Source organism: Canis lupus, chromosome 12 (assembly GCF_048164855.1).
Source record: "Canis lupus baileyi chromosome 12, mCanLup2.hap1, whole genome shotgun sequence".
Taxonomy (NCBI): Eukaryota; Metazoa; Chordata; class Mammalia; order Carnivora; family Canidae; genus Canis; species Canis lupus.
In genome coordinates, this window is record NC_132849.1 from 28,352,327 (window position 1) to 28,366,132 (window position 13,806).

The 13,806-nt window shown below is 44.3% G+C and overlaps 1 protein-coding gene across 10 annotated transcripts in view; it reads left to right on the forward strand.

The window, feature by feature from the left end:
- Positions 1-3,861, forward strand: part of ZC3H8 (zinc finger CCCH-type containing 8) — a 36,585-nt gene extending 32,724 nt beyond the window's left edge. For 2 of the 10 annotated variants that reach the window (XM_072770217.1, XM_072770222.1), the window contains exon 9: positions 558-3,861. The gene's annotated coding sequence lies outside the window, so the exon portion shown is untranslated. The remainder of the gene's footprint in view (positions 1-557) is intronic. The other 8 variants (XR_012004395.1, XR_012004398.1, XR_012004394.1 and 5 more) reach the window with 8 other exon arrangements.
- Positions 3,862-13,806: the final 9,945 nt, after the last annotated feature.

A 13,806-nucleotide genomic window follows, 5' to 3' on the forward strand; every position in this document is an offset into this window, starting at 1 on the left:
ATTGCTGGGAAAAATAATAGCATCACTAACTTGCTGTATACACAGAGTATATACCAAAGGTAGTGAATTCTTAGCCAAGTCCATTTGAAAATATGAGTCAGTTATTTTGCTTGTAACCTAGTCCTGCCAAAGCAAGAAAGGGAATTGCACGTACTTCAAGCAAAGGTTTATCAGACAAGACCTAGGAAAGGAAGAAATCAGGATAGACTCCTGATGCCCTTAGCATCTCTTCATGCCCCATTGCTGTCTCCTAGGTTGATTGGTTCACTTCCTGGTGGTGGCTAGGGTGGAGGGCAAGACAGTGCACTAAAAGCTGCTATTGGTGGAAGACACAGAGGAGAGAGGTTGAGTTGATACTTCAGAAGGATCCGTTAAAAAAGTCTTTAATAATTTAATAAAATTGTGCAAAGGAGTAATTATATTACCTGTAGAATTGATACTTTGTATCTTTTAAACATCACATAGAACTCAAAGGATTTCCAGATCCTGTCATACATAGCTCACCATTCTATTTTTATTTTTTTTATTATTAATGTATTTATTTATGATTATCACAGAGAGAGAGGCAGAGACACAGTCAGAGGGAGAAGCAGGCTCCATGCACTGGGAGCCCAATGTGGGACTCGATCCCGGGTCTCCAGGATCGCGCCCTGGGCCAAAGACAGGCGCCAAACCGCTGCGCCACCCAGGGATCCCCATAACTCACCATTCTAGAAGGTCAGTTTTATAGCAAACCTGTATGTAAGCTAACATTGGTTAGCAATAAGCAACACTTGTGCACACTTACCATCTGTGGGCACAATGCTTTTTTAATACTGTTTAACTTTCTTGTATAAGCCATATTACTCTCTGAGGTGGATAATGGGATCAATGGCATAGAAAAGGGAATAAATAAGAACATTTACCTTCTATTTTTTCTGTTTCCATGAACCTTAAAAAGTCTTATATTTAATCTTCTATGACAGCCTACAGTTTATTTCCTTATAATGTTATCTCACATATACTTTAATACTGATGAGGTATAAATTTTTACCCATAAAGTTCATGTATAAGAAAAAAATAAGTTTATATTCTAAGTGGCAGGACTCATCATCTTACTTGTAAACTTAGAAGACCAAGCAGAGGTTTGAGGGGCTGAGAAGTCAGAGAAGTTAAAAAAAAAAACTCTTCCTTTACAACTTCAATTTTAAAGAGGCAAACATATTTGTGTTCGTGAACTCTCTTAACTTCTGTTAAATCAAGTTGAGGAGAGACCCCTTCACACCTAAAGCAGCCATTAGGCTGTGGGTGTCTTCTATCTAGGTGGTTATTGCACCCTCTTTCACACTTTCTGACTTTTCTGCTCTCTAGCTCACTCTCTTTTCCTCAGTTAGAGCCCATTTCCTAGTGTCCTGCTTTAGCCATGTCCCCACCCCGAGCAGTACTCAAATCAAGACCCATTTGTCCACCAGGTCTTCAGTGCCCTATGGTATGGCCATCTCAGCTGTACCCGTTTAGTTCCTGCCGACATGTGCTCCTCGCTTCTCTTCTGGTTTCCTCCTGTGAGGTAAATATCCCTGACCCTTGATGCAGCTCAGGCAAGTACCTGAGTACTAAAACCATAATTGGTCAGAAAAAATTCTGGACCAGAACTATAAGACCGTTGTGATAGGAAAGTCTGTACATGGATTTCTGCATCATTTAGCCAGCACAGTGATCTTGGCTATCTTAAATTTATCTCTGCTTTTTTTTTAGAGCCAAAACAAAAATGACAAACTGGCTATCTAACCTCTCATTATCAGAATGGAGGTGGGATGTAAAACCTCACCTCTCCTAATAATTCATGCAAACAGTTCTTACGTGGGTCTACTTCATGAGTAGAATGAACATAGTTGTAATTTCTAAGATTCTTTGTGACAGGTTTCCTGTAACTTTTTTTGTGGTCAGTTACTAAAAGCCACAAGACAGCAAAACTCATTTTTTTTTTCAGTTGGTAAGATAATAGAAGTCGAACTGTACAGTCTTCTAGTGTTTCACCTTGATCTGGTTGTAGAACTTAAGGAATTCAGCCCCAGAGATGTTAAATGACTTGTCCTTTGTCTTAATAGGCTTCTTGACTACCAGCACAAGTGTGTCAATTCACTGACTGGTTTTGATAACCATCATACAGTGATGCATGTCTGTTTGATAAGCATAACCATTGGAGGGTTACTTTCAAAGATTTCTTCTGAGCTATTGCTTGTTGAGGTCAAAATACTATGATATGATGATCTGGCCTGAGGAATATGGGGTTCATACTGCCAATTAGAAGCACAAATGCCACATTTGGGATTTAGTGAGATCAGAATATCTCAGGTTAAACACCTGCTGAATGCTAGGATCATACATAGGAAATCCTTTTCAATACCTGTTACAGTCCTATAATGGGGAGTATTATAGCAATAGTGATTGCTATTGCTATTTACAGATAAGAAAACCATGTTTGTAAGAAGACATTACCTGCCCTGAGTCTCCATAGCTTATATGCTTAGTTGCATACCATTACACGTTTTCTCCCTTTCCTAACAGAATTTCAGTTTTGCTTAGGTGTCCTTCTTTCCTCCATAATACCATCTGTGCTTTGTAGATGGTGGGCTCTGGCTTCAGCCCTTAGGGTTGTATCAACAAGGATCTAAAGTTGTGGTTCCCAACCTTGGCTTCACATTTTAATCTTTCTAAAGAGAAACTTAAACAGTGATGCCTGGAGCCTACTCCCAGAAACTCTTGATTTTTTTTGGCAGAGGGCAGGGTACAGGGAAGCCTGGGGTGTGGACATGAGATTTTTGGTAGCTCCCAGGTGATTCTAAAGCATAGCCAAGGTTGAAAACCACTGGTCTCAACAACTAGGAAGTGCCATTCTTGCAATAGCTGGTTTGGGCTTGAACTATAAATACATGTCCTCTGGTACACTTCTGGGAGAGTTAACATCTCTTAAGATACACAGGAGGTTAGACATTGCCATGTCTAAATATGACACCAAGAACTGATGTTGCTGTCTTATGACCTCAAGGGGAACTAGCTAACCAGCCAAAGTGACAGAGAAGGAAGTTGGGAAGAAGCTGGGTCCTTGATGACAACTGAGCCATGGACTTCACCAGCCTTGCAAAATATCAACCTACAGATTTTGTTATACCACATGAATAACCTATTTTCTTTACTCTTTAAACCATTTTGATTTGAGTTCCCTGTTACCTACAGCCAAAGGCAAGCTAGTAAATGTGAGCCAAGAATCAAACCTCCATTTGTCTGCAAAAGTTCACATTTCTCTCCTGACCACCTTCTTCACCGAAGACTGTTTTCGATCTCTGCTCCTGTGGACAACACAGAGTAAGAAACAGGTGTGAGAGAGGAGGAAACGTGACAGTGGGCAGGGCTGTGTTCCCTCCCAGCATGGAACAGAAACTGGGAAGGAATAAATATATTTAAAGGAGAAAATGTACATGTTAGGAGGGATAAGATGCCCAACTCACCTCAAAGTGGCGTCAATTCCTGTGAAATTTGTAACACTTTTCACATTATTTAAAAATAACATAAGAAAATAGTAGACGTATTTTTCGTTGCTATGTGTTATTCTGGGATATGTCTTTATTTTCATAGTTAACATCTCTGCAATTGGAATTTTACAGTTGATGGAATATCACATTTTACTCAGCAGGTTATTTTTTTTTGCTGGTACATAATAAAGGGTAAATCTTGCCAAGAAGTTAGTGACGTTTAGATTTGAATGTAATTTTTTAATTGAACTTATATATGTATATAGTCAAAAGTTTAATATAAAATAAACTTCTGAAATTTATTTTGGATTAATAAATTATGAAAACATAAAAAGGTTTCTTAAATGAAGCAGAGTGGCTGGCTCTCTGTCTCCCAACTTCCCCTGCTCTCTTTGTGGTTGGCAGAACTCTAAGATGGCTCCGAGATACTTTGCCCCTGGTGTACACGACCTGTTTAACCACTTCCTCCATAGGCATTACTCTATGATGGATTTCACTCCCATGATTATTTTACAGTATGTGTCAGAGATGAAGTGGTTTTACTTCTGATGTAATTGAGGTCTTAAATCAGTCGGTTTGGAGTTTAATCAAAGGGGAGATGATCGCAAGTGGGCCTAAGCTATAATTGTATGAACCCTTAAAAGAGACTTGGTCCAGAGTTTAGAACGGAGCTTCTCCCACTGGCCTTGAAGAAATAAGTTGCCATGTTGTGACAGGGCCTTGTGTCTAGAGCCGAGAACAACCCTCAAATAATGTGGAAGAAGTGCCAATCACCTGAATAAACTAAGGACAGGTGTTCGGGCTCATTTTGTATATTCCCACCCCAGGCCTCTGAGGAGCTCAGATTCCTTCTAACTGGGAATATTAATTATAATCCAAGATGTAGGTGCTGGGTATGCTTAGTGCTATTGAGTCTGGTCAGATGAAGACAGGCCCTGAGAATATAGTGTAAACTGTCACACACTTCAAAAAGCGACAGCCTGCGGGGAATGGAGCTTCTGAGGAGCTCCGAATCTGTCCTACCCTCTCTGGTGACCACTAGGGTTAGGGTTCTGGTTTTCACAGTTACTGTAGTTGTGGGGCTGTGGAGACATGTGTACTTCAAGGCTGCTGTGGAGCTGGGGAGAGAATGAGCTTAGGGCAAGTCATTGCCACAAGGCATTTTACCAAGATTCAGCTGTTTTTCTTGAGTACATTCTCTCTGTTGTAAGCCTTTAATTTCCAGAATTCTGAAAAAAATTGGTTTTGACTGTTTTTGCCATTTCTCTTGTGCCTTATATGGAATGGTGGATTTTTAGAGATTTAGTTTGCCATTCCGGAAGTAGAAACCCTGGTTCACTTTTAAGTATTGTTTGACATCATAATACCTTCTCTTCTCCCCCCTCTTATCTGCACTTTAGAAATATTTGTGACTGGTATGAAGACTGAATGTGTGCCAGCTTCTACTCTTTTTATTTCAGAATTCCCCCTTTTCCTGCCTTGCCATCCAGGGACTCATCTTTCTGGCAGGATACTCCTTGTTCCTGAGTTTTTAGGACTTCACTCATGTTCCAAATTTTTAACTACCTTTTTTAGGAGTTCCACAGAAGTGGTCTTATTTACCATTCACATCAGTAAGTCTTAGATAAATATAAATTTTATATCCTAGCTGAGTCCTATGCAAAAATACTTCAAATTTATTTGCCTCCATGTGTTGTTTGGCAGGTATATTTGTTACATAATAATATAAACTAGACTTTAATCTTGGACTTCCTGAACAAATTTGTGATTCAGCCCCATATCTGCTGACACACCAGCTCTTTTCAGCTTTCTGTATGCTGGCAGATTGCAAGCCAATTTAAACTTCCATGTGTAGCTGAACTCTGTTAGGTGAACCCGGAATCAACAGAAATGCTCCTTATTTCAGCCAAATGCACATAAAACAGTCATTTCAGTCCATGAAGAAGGAAAACCTGGTCCCAGTGAATTCCTGATTGTCTCAGAGCCTGAATGCCTGTCCTTGTGCTGCTGTGAAGGGTTCTATGTTCTCCCCAAGCTGGGGAGATGATGTGCGCGGCCACTCCGGAAACAGAAACCCGCCTGGCCTCCCCTGGCCCCTGCCACTCTGGCCTGCCAGCAGTTCTGCAGGGCTGTGTTCTTTGGGATGCACTTCCAACCAAATCTGTACGGGGTGGGGGGGGTGGGGGGTGACATGAAGAATGACTCTGACTTTTTAAACGGGGTGTGCAATCCCCCTTGCCCCATCTAGGGGCCAAAAGGCAAGACAGAGAAGAGGGTGCCCTGTACCAAAAGGAGAGACACTGTGCCCATGGCCTCTGTTTTGTTAAATCTCAGAATACCATAGCTGTGACTAGGCCATGGTATGGGAGCTGCGTGAAGGATTGTGAAACAGCCTCCTGGGCCCACCCTCCAATCAGCAAGACTTCTTGTTCAGCCCCCAGGTCAAATCCCAGTATTGGAAAATAGGGGTCCTGGACGTCAGGCATGCCTGCAGGTGTTATTCCTCTTGTTGGCCTGCTCTCCCCTGAGGCCTGGCCCACATCTCTGTCGTCAGGGCCCAGCTTTAAGGTATACCAGGCATGGCGCCCTTCATCCTCCACCCTTTCTGGGCTCAGCAGCCCTGGCACTCCTTGTCCTCAGTTGTCCTCCCTGATATTCTGGAAGCAACACAAGAGCATTCAATGTCTCTGTCTTATTCATGGCTGGATTCCCTGCAAGGATCAGGTGCATAGAAGACCCTCATTCAGTATTCATTAAATCATTATCAAAATTTATTTTTTTTAAGATTTTTTTTAGTCATGAGAGACAGAGAGAGAGGCAGAGACACAGGCAGAGGGAGAAGCAGGTTCCATGCAGGGAGCCCGACATGGGACTCGATCCAGGGACTCCAGGATCACACCCTGGGCTGAAGGCGGCGCTAAACCACTGGGCCACCAGGGCTACCCCTTATTTTTTATTTTTATTGAATTTTGTAAAGTTTACTGAGTGATAGTACAAAGCTCCCAAAGAGGAAGGGGTCCTGAGCCCCCCCCAATTTTTTTTTTTTTTTTAAAACAGCACATGAGCAGGGGCTAAAGTGTCCTGAGCATGTGTAAGGTAGACTGGGCTATGCTATGTTCAGTAGGTTAGATGTATTAGATGCACTTTTGACTCATGATATTTTCAACTTAGAATGGGCTTATAGCCATCATAATTCAAGGAAGGTCTGTATGTGACATTCACTTAACATGTGACAGGCCTTTGAGGCTTTGCAATTTTACCTAAATGCTACCCAGTCTCCTTTCTCATTTGCAGATTCAGGACTCTTAACCAGTGTCGTCCCCAACTATATGGTACACACTCATGGTTGAGCTCCGCACACCAGTGGATCCAGGGACTGTGGGTGGAGTCTGCTGGTTGCCCAAATTGGAAATTGATGCTCATTGGTCCAAGACCACCTGGGACCCACTTGGAGTCAACTAGGACAGGTTTATTACTTACTGTAGTGAGAGAAAGCTTGCATTTCAGGGGGCTGGGGGCCCTCTCAATAGGAGAGAGTTAAAGGAAAAATAATTTGAGTTCTTGAGGCTAGAGTAAGTCATGGGATAGTCTTGGCAGGGATGGGTCAGATTTTGTCAACTAGAGAGCTGCTGGCAGAGTCACTGGTCTTGTCTGTGAGTGAGCAGGTGTTAGGAGTTTATACTTGGATGCTTTGTGACATGCATGCTGTGAAGGGGTGCAGTTTATGGCTTGTGTAAGTCCTAGAGTACTGCACAGTTTTTCACCTTTTTTTTTTTTTTTTTTTAAGATTTTATTCATGAGAGACACACAGAGAGAGGCAGGGACATAGGGAGAGGGAGAAGCAGGCTCCCTGTTGGGAAACCTGATGCACGATTCAATCCCAGCTCCCCAGGATCACGACCTGAGCCAAAGGCAAATGCTCAACCACTGAGCCACCCAGCATTCCAGTTTTTCATTTTTATCAAGGGGAGAGTGTGGCAAAAGAGAGCCATGAGAGGGAATGCTAGGCAATGTCTTGCCGATCTGACCACTGCATCCCCTGCCAACAGTAAGAGGGGGAGGTGTGTGCAGTGGTGCCGGTGGAGACTGCCAGGGAGATGTCTCAGGTTTGGGGAAGGCCCTGCCTGGCCTTGGAGGAGTTTCTGTGGAATTCCCATCTGTGTATGTTTCGCCTCACTTTTGACCTAGATTACAAATTGTATCTTCTGTTTGTATAAGAGGAAGAGTGGGGCGCCTGGGTGGCTTAGTTGGTTAAACATCTGACTGGATTTCGGCTCAGGTCATGATCTCAGGGTCCTGGGATTGAGCCCCATGTCAGGGTCCGAGTTCAACAGGAATCCTGCTTGAGATTCTCTCTCTCCCTTACCTTCTGCCCCTCCCTCCACTCTGTCTCTCTCTGAATAAATAAATAAAATCTTAAAAAAAAAAAAAGGTGGAAAAGGAAATGCAGGCCATGCATTCTGTGTCTTAGTGTACAAATTGAGTGTAATCCAGTCCTCCCCTTGCTCTCTAATGTCACTTCATTTTGATGAAAGCAGAGACTCTCAGGGCAGTGCTTCTTCACTAGCAAGCCACAGAGGGAGGGTGCACTGGGGGAGTAAGAGCCACACCCCTTCTGTGGGAAGCCTCTGGAAAAGAGGGGGGAGGGGGAAGAGAGGCAGGGGAGGGATAGATCCCAGGGGAGAAGGGCTTTGATTTTGTTTCCAGGCCTCTAGGCTAATCCAGGGTTAGGATTAAGAGTCCAAATTCCTTGCTTATCCCTGGACTCAATGACTCCCTTTATGAAATATGCTGATTGAGCCCTTTGTTTCAGCTGGTGCTACAGAAAGAAATAGAATTCTATCATTACTAGTTATAACATTAGCCAATTTCTCTTTCAAAAAAAGAAAAGAAGGACACCATGTTTGAAAATCAGCCTCTGAAATGTCCCCAATGTGACTTTGTACTCATTGCAAATGGCCTTCTTTTTTTTTTTTTAAGGTATTTTTATTTATTTATTTATTTATTTATTTATTTATTTATTTATTTATTTATTTATTTATGATAGTCACAGAGAGAGAGAGAGAGAGAGAGGCAGAGACACAGGCAGAGGGAGAAGCAGGCTCCATGCACCGGAAGCCCAAAGGCAGGCGCTAAACCGCTGCACCACCCAGGGATCCCCTGCAAATGGCCTTCTTCTGGGGCTCTAAATTTATTTAATTATTTAAAATTTATTATTTTTTTATTTTAATTTTAAATTCTTAAAATATTTTTTCATGAGAGACACAGAGAGAGGCAGAGACACGCCCTAAGCCAAAGGCAGATGCTCAACCGCTGAGCCACCCAGGTGCCCAGCAGCACTTACACTAAGAAAGCAGCACTTACACTAAGAAAGTGATCATCTTTGACAAAAGAATGGCTTGGGCAGCCCCGGTGGCTCAGCGGTTTAGCACAGCTTTCGGCTCAGGGCCTGGTCCTGGAGACCCGGGATGGAGTCCCATGTCGGGCTCCCTGCATGGAGCCTGCTTCTCCCTCTGCCTGTGTCTCTGCCTCTCTCTCTCTCTCTCTCTCTCTCATGAATAAATAAATAAAATCTTAAAAAAAAAAGAAAGAAAGAAAGAAAAAGGGATGGCTGGGCCAGGATGTGGACTTCTGAAATGTGTGCTTGGTAGACAGTGACTGAGCCTGTTCCCCAGGAGTCCCCCAGCAGGTAAGCTGATGGACCCTCAGCAGCTGTTCTGGAGGGGAAACATACGAGTTGTATTTGTTTCCTAGGGCTGCTGTAACAGAGCACTGCAAACTGGGTACCTTAAAACGACAGAAATTTCTTCTCAGTTCCATAAGTGACAAGTCTAAAATCAAGGCGCCAGCAGGGCCACACCCCCTCTGAGGGTTCTAAGGCAGGATCTTGCCCTGCCTCTTCCTAGCTTCTGGTGATAACTGGCAATCCTTGGCACTTCTTAGCTATGACAGCGTAAATCCAATCTCTGCATCTGTCTTCTAAGGATACCAGTCATTGGGCTATGGTCCACCCTCATTTTCTTTTTTTTTTTTTTTTTTTAAATTTTTTTTTTTTTATTTATTTATGATAGTCACACAGAGTGAGAGAGAGAGAGAGGCAGAGACACAGGCAGAGGGAGAAGCAGGCTCCATGCACCGGGAGCCCGACGTGGGACTCGATCCCGGGTCTCCAGGATCGCGCCCTGGGCCAAAGGCAGGCGCCAAACCGCTGCGCCACCCAGGGATCCCTCCACCCTCATTTTCATTTAATTGCTTATATCTGTGAAAACCCTATTTCCAAGCAAGGTCACATTCACAAGTACGAGGTGTTAGACTGAACATAACTTTTCAGGAGGACACAGTTCAACCAACAACACAAAGCCTGTTCTCCAAGGTAGGAGTTTGGGGGCAGAGCTGGGGTTTGGCCTCTACAACCTCCCAATACTCTTCTGTGGTGCTGGGAAGCCTACCTCAAACTTTGAGACATACCATTCTAGCCCAGTTTTGCAATTTAAGATATAAGTCATGTGCATGTCTGTTTGTTGTAAAGCAGGTAGAAGGAGTCGAATTTACTCCATTCTGAGTCCACAGCATAATCTCATCATCCAGTGATGGAGGGATTCTCTCTCATTTATTTTTTCCCTTTCTGCCCTGAAGCAGTAAGGATAGTTATGTTGGGGTGACTCCTAAAAATCTCCATGGCTTAAAACCACAAGGATGACATTATGCTCATGCTGTTCATGCTGTAGGCCAGCAGTTCATTGCATCAGGCACCTGAGCTGAAAGGGCAGCCTCCATGTGAGTGGGGCCAGTCGCCATGCTGGAGGCTAGAGAACTCAGGGGTTCCATTGGCCCAGCTCAGTCCTTGGCCCTAAAGAGACGTGCACCCCCTCTTAGCCAGGACAGGTCCCACCCCCAGCCACAGGGGAAGGCCTACCACGACTCCAGAGACAGGAGAATAGGAAAGGTCTCCCCGAATTCACCAGCGTCTGCCATTAAGAATCTCCATCTATAAGAGGCCCTCGCCCCTGTTTCCTTCCTGTTCCTCTTTCTAATATTCCCTTCCCAATCGACTGTCCCGGCCCTCCTCTTTCCAAACTGAATTAAAGCCAAGTTGTTTATAGCAGCCATGGGTGGTCCCCCTTAATGTATTCACATCAGTCCTCATGATGAAAGGTTTTTCAGTCATCAGTTGATGAACAAGTATTGAGCACCTTCTGTTAGCAGGCAGAGGCTGGGGCTGCGGTAGCAGGCGTGCAGAAAAGTTGCCTGCTCTCATGGAGCCAGGAGTCAAGCCAGTTAGATCCAGGCTGTATTGGGCTTCAAACACCAAGAACTCCATCTCCAGCCCACTTACACCACAACCACGTTATCTCATATAACAGGAAGTCCACAGGTGGGAAAGCTTCGGACATCTTTAACTGGGTTCCCTTGGCTCTGCTTTCAGCCAGGAACCTTTTTCCTTAAACTCTCTTCTCTCATTGAGAGAAGCTTCCCACTTCAAATGTGATGACATTTCCTTCCATCCAGTGGAAAAGAGACCTTTCCAACCACATTTTAAGAAAGCCCCATTCCCTTCACTCTGCCTGGGATACTGTGGGACACAGCACTCACCTGGGGAATGCCCTGCATGGCTGGTTCCAGTCTGGGTATCAGATACTCATCTGTCAAGGGTGATGCACTGTGTTGCCTTGGAGCCTAGAGGGGAGTGGAGTGTGGTGGTCCCCTTCCCCTAAGACACAGGCTGGAATAAGTAGTGTATTTGTTGGCTAGGTCTGCCATAACAGTACCGAAGGCCAGGCGATGTGACAACACGATTTTCTCAGTTCTGGAAGCTAGAAGTCTGAGATCAAGGTGTCAGCAAGGTTGGTTTCTTCTGAAGCCTTGCTCCTTGACATGTGGATGTCTATCTTCTCTTCCCTCTATCCTCATATGGTCTTCCCTCTGTGTGATCTCTTTCCTTATTTCTTTTTATAAAGACACCAGTCAAACTGGATCAGTGACCACCCTCATCACCTCATTTTAACTGAATCATCTCTTTAAAGACCCTGTCTCAAAATACAGTCCCATTTGGAAGTACTAGGGTTTAGGACTTCAACATAGAATTTTGGGGTGTGGGCGACAGAATTTAGCCCACATCAACGAGAGAAGGTGGCCTGAACAAAACAGGCTTCTTTTCAGAAGGTAGAAAAGGAAAATGGATCTTGAATGGGCAACCAACAGGGTCTGTGCTATGGGGAGAGACAGAAAAAAAGCCAGGTAACAAATACAATTATTTCAGATAGTGAAAAATGCTTTTAAATAAGAAAAAGCAGCAGAGGAAAGCAATCCAGAGGGACTACAGAGGGTGAGCAGCATTAGCAAGGGCAGCTGAAACGGCCCCTCAAGAGGAAGGGATGTCTGAGCTACACCCAGTGAGGGCTAAGCGAGGAGCACTGCAGGGAGGAAGCAGCAAAGCCAAAAGGCCCTGAGGCAGGAATGAGCTTGGCAGAGTCAAAGGGCAGAAAGGAGGCAGTGCATTTGGGAACTTCATGAGCAGTGGTCCCAGAGGTCAGCAGGGGCCAGACCATTCAGGACTCTCAGGATTTGGGGTTACATTCTAGGATCCAGCTGCCTTTGGGGAGATACCACAATTATGATTGAACATGGAATGTGTTGAATTCCCACATGGCCAGGTAACCTCAGCGATACATCTATAACCTAAAATCAGCACTGGAGTAGAAAGGATTGTCCCCCTCCCACAACGGCCCCCCCCCCCCCCCCCCACACACACACACAGAGGGCAGTGTTCTTATCTCCAGCATCCAAGCTGCAACCCAGTCTGCCACCCTCTACTGGCCTGGCCAAAGGTGGAAATGAAGGAACCTGTAACATCTATCAACCCGTGGGAGGACTTGGCAAGGGGTGAGAAACAAACTTCCTCTGATGGCATTTGGTGGCTTGAGTAGGGAGGACAGATACATCCAAGAAGCAGAGAAACAGTCCCAGTCTTCAAGTTTCCCAGCCCAGGTCAGACATGTGAGTGAGTCAGTGACCCTCAGGTAACTGCAGCCCCGGCCCTGGGGTCCTCCTAGCTGAGGGAGGTGCCAACAGTGTGGAGGCAAATACAAACTCTGCTCTGTCTGAATTCCTGACCCACAGAATCCAAGAGTATAATACTATAATGGGATATGCTATACAGCAGTAATGACAAAAATACAAAATTAGGCTCCCCTTGCAAGTCCCCATGGTCTCGTTTCCTCTTTCCATGTCAACATCATTGTTCTCTCTCTGTGTATATGGCTTTCCTTCATGCCCATAAGCCAATGTGGTCATTCTAGGCCTTGCTTTACATCACTCCTTCATTCAAACACTAGAGATTTTGGGTCATATTTCCAAACACTGAGAGGTCAGATCTCACTGTCACCACACACGATTACAGTGTTTGCAACATCTAGGCTTCCTAGATGATCTGTCTGCGTGGATTAGTGCGTGCATTTACTATACGCTGACACCCTCTTGTGCTGCTTTCATTTTCATAGCACTCATCCCTCTTTGAAATTATGTACTTTTCTTATCTCATGTGTATTATCATCTCACTTGCTGAAACATAAGCTCCATGAGGTCAGGATCTCTGTCAATCTTGTCAACTGCTGTGTCCTAGGCAACTAAAATAGTGCCTGCAACAGAGTAGACATTCAGGAATATTTATGCACCTTATAAATACCTGTAGATTTTCATATGTACAAGGTAAAAGGCATGACAGTCCATCTTCCCATCCCTGCAGTGTGGGTGTGGTAAAAGCTGAGGCAGTGGCTGGTGGCAGGTAACCCATTCAAGTCTGCTTCTTCACGTCTGTCCTTGGGGCATATGCTCAGATTTCCAGTAAACCCATCAAGTTTACTATGTCTCTGCAGTGATATTTTGTTCTAGGCTCATTTTCCCCTTTTTTTGGGGGAGGGGAGTGGCTATTGTTGGAGGTGCTACGTTTTAAAAGTCTGACTTTTAAAAGTTATCCAAAAACTTAGCTAACTTTCCATCTGTCATGAGTCTGCGATCCGGTTGGCTGGTCTCTTACCTTTCTGGTGACTGTTGACTGCTAGAAGTCTTGGACAGGCAGGTGGGGTAGTTGTGGAATAGCCCTACATTCAGTCTTCTATGTCCTTCCAAAGGAGGGTCTGGTATGTGTGCAGTTATGAGAATTAGGGACACCACTGGGGCCTTCTTTGATTCAGGAATAGGAACTCCCATACACTGTTGCAGACAGGAAGTGTAATTCTTATAGAGGAAAAATTGACCTCAGGTAAAAAGGCAAAAATACAAGAAGACAAATGCA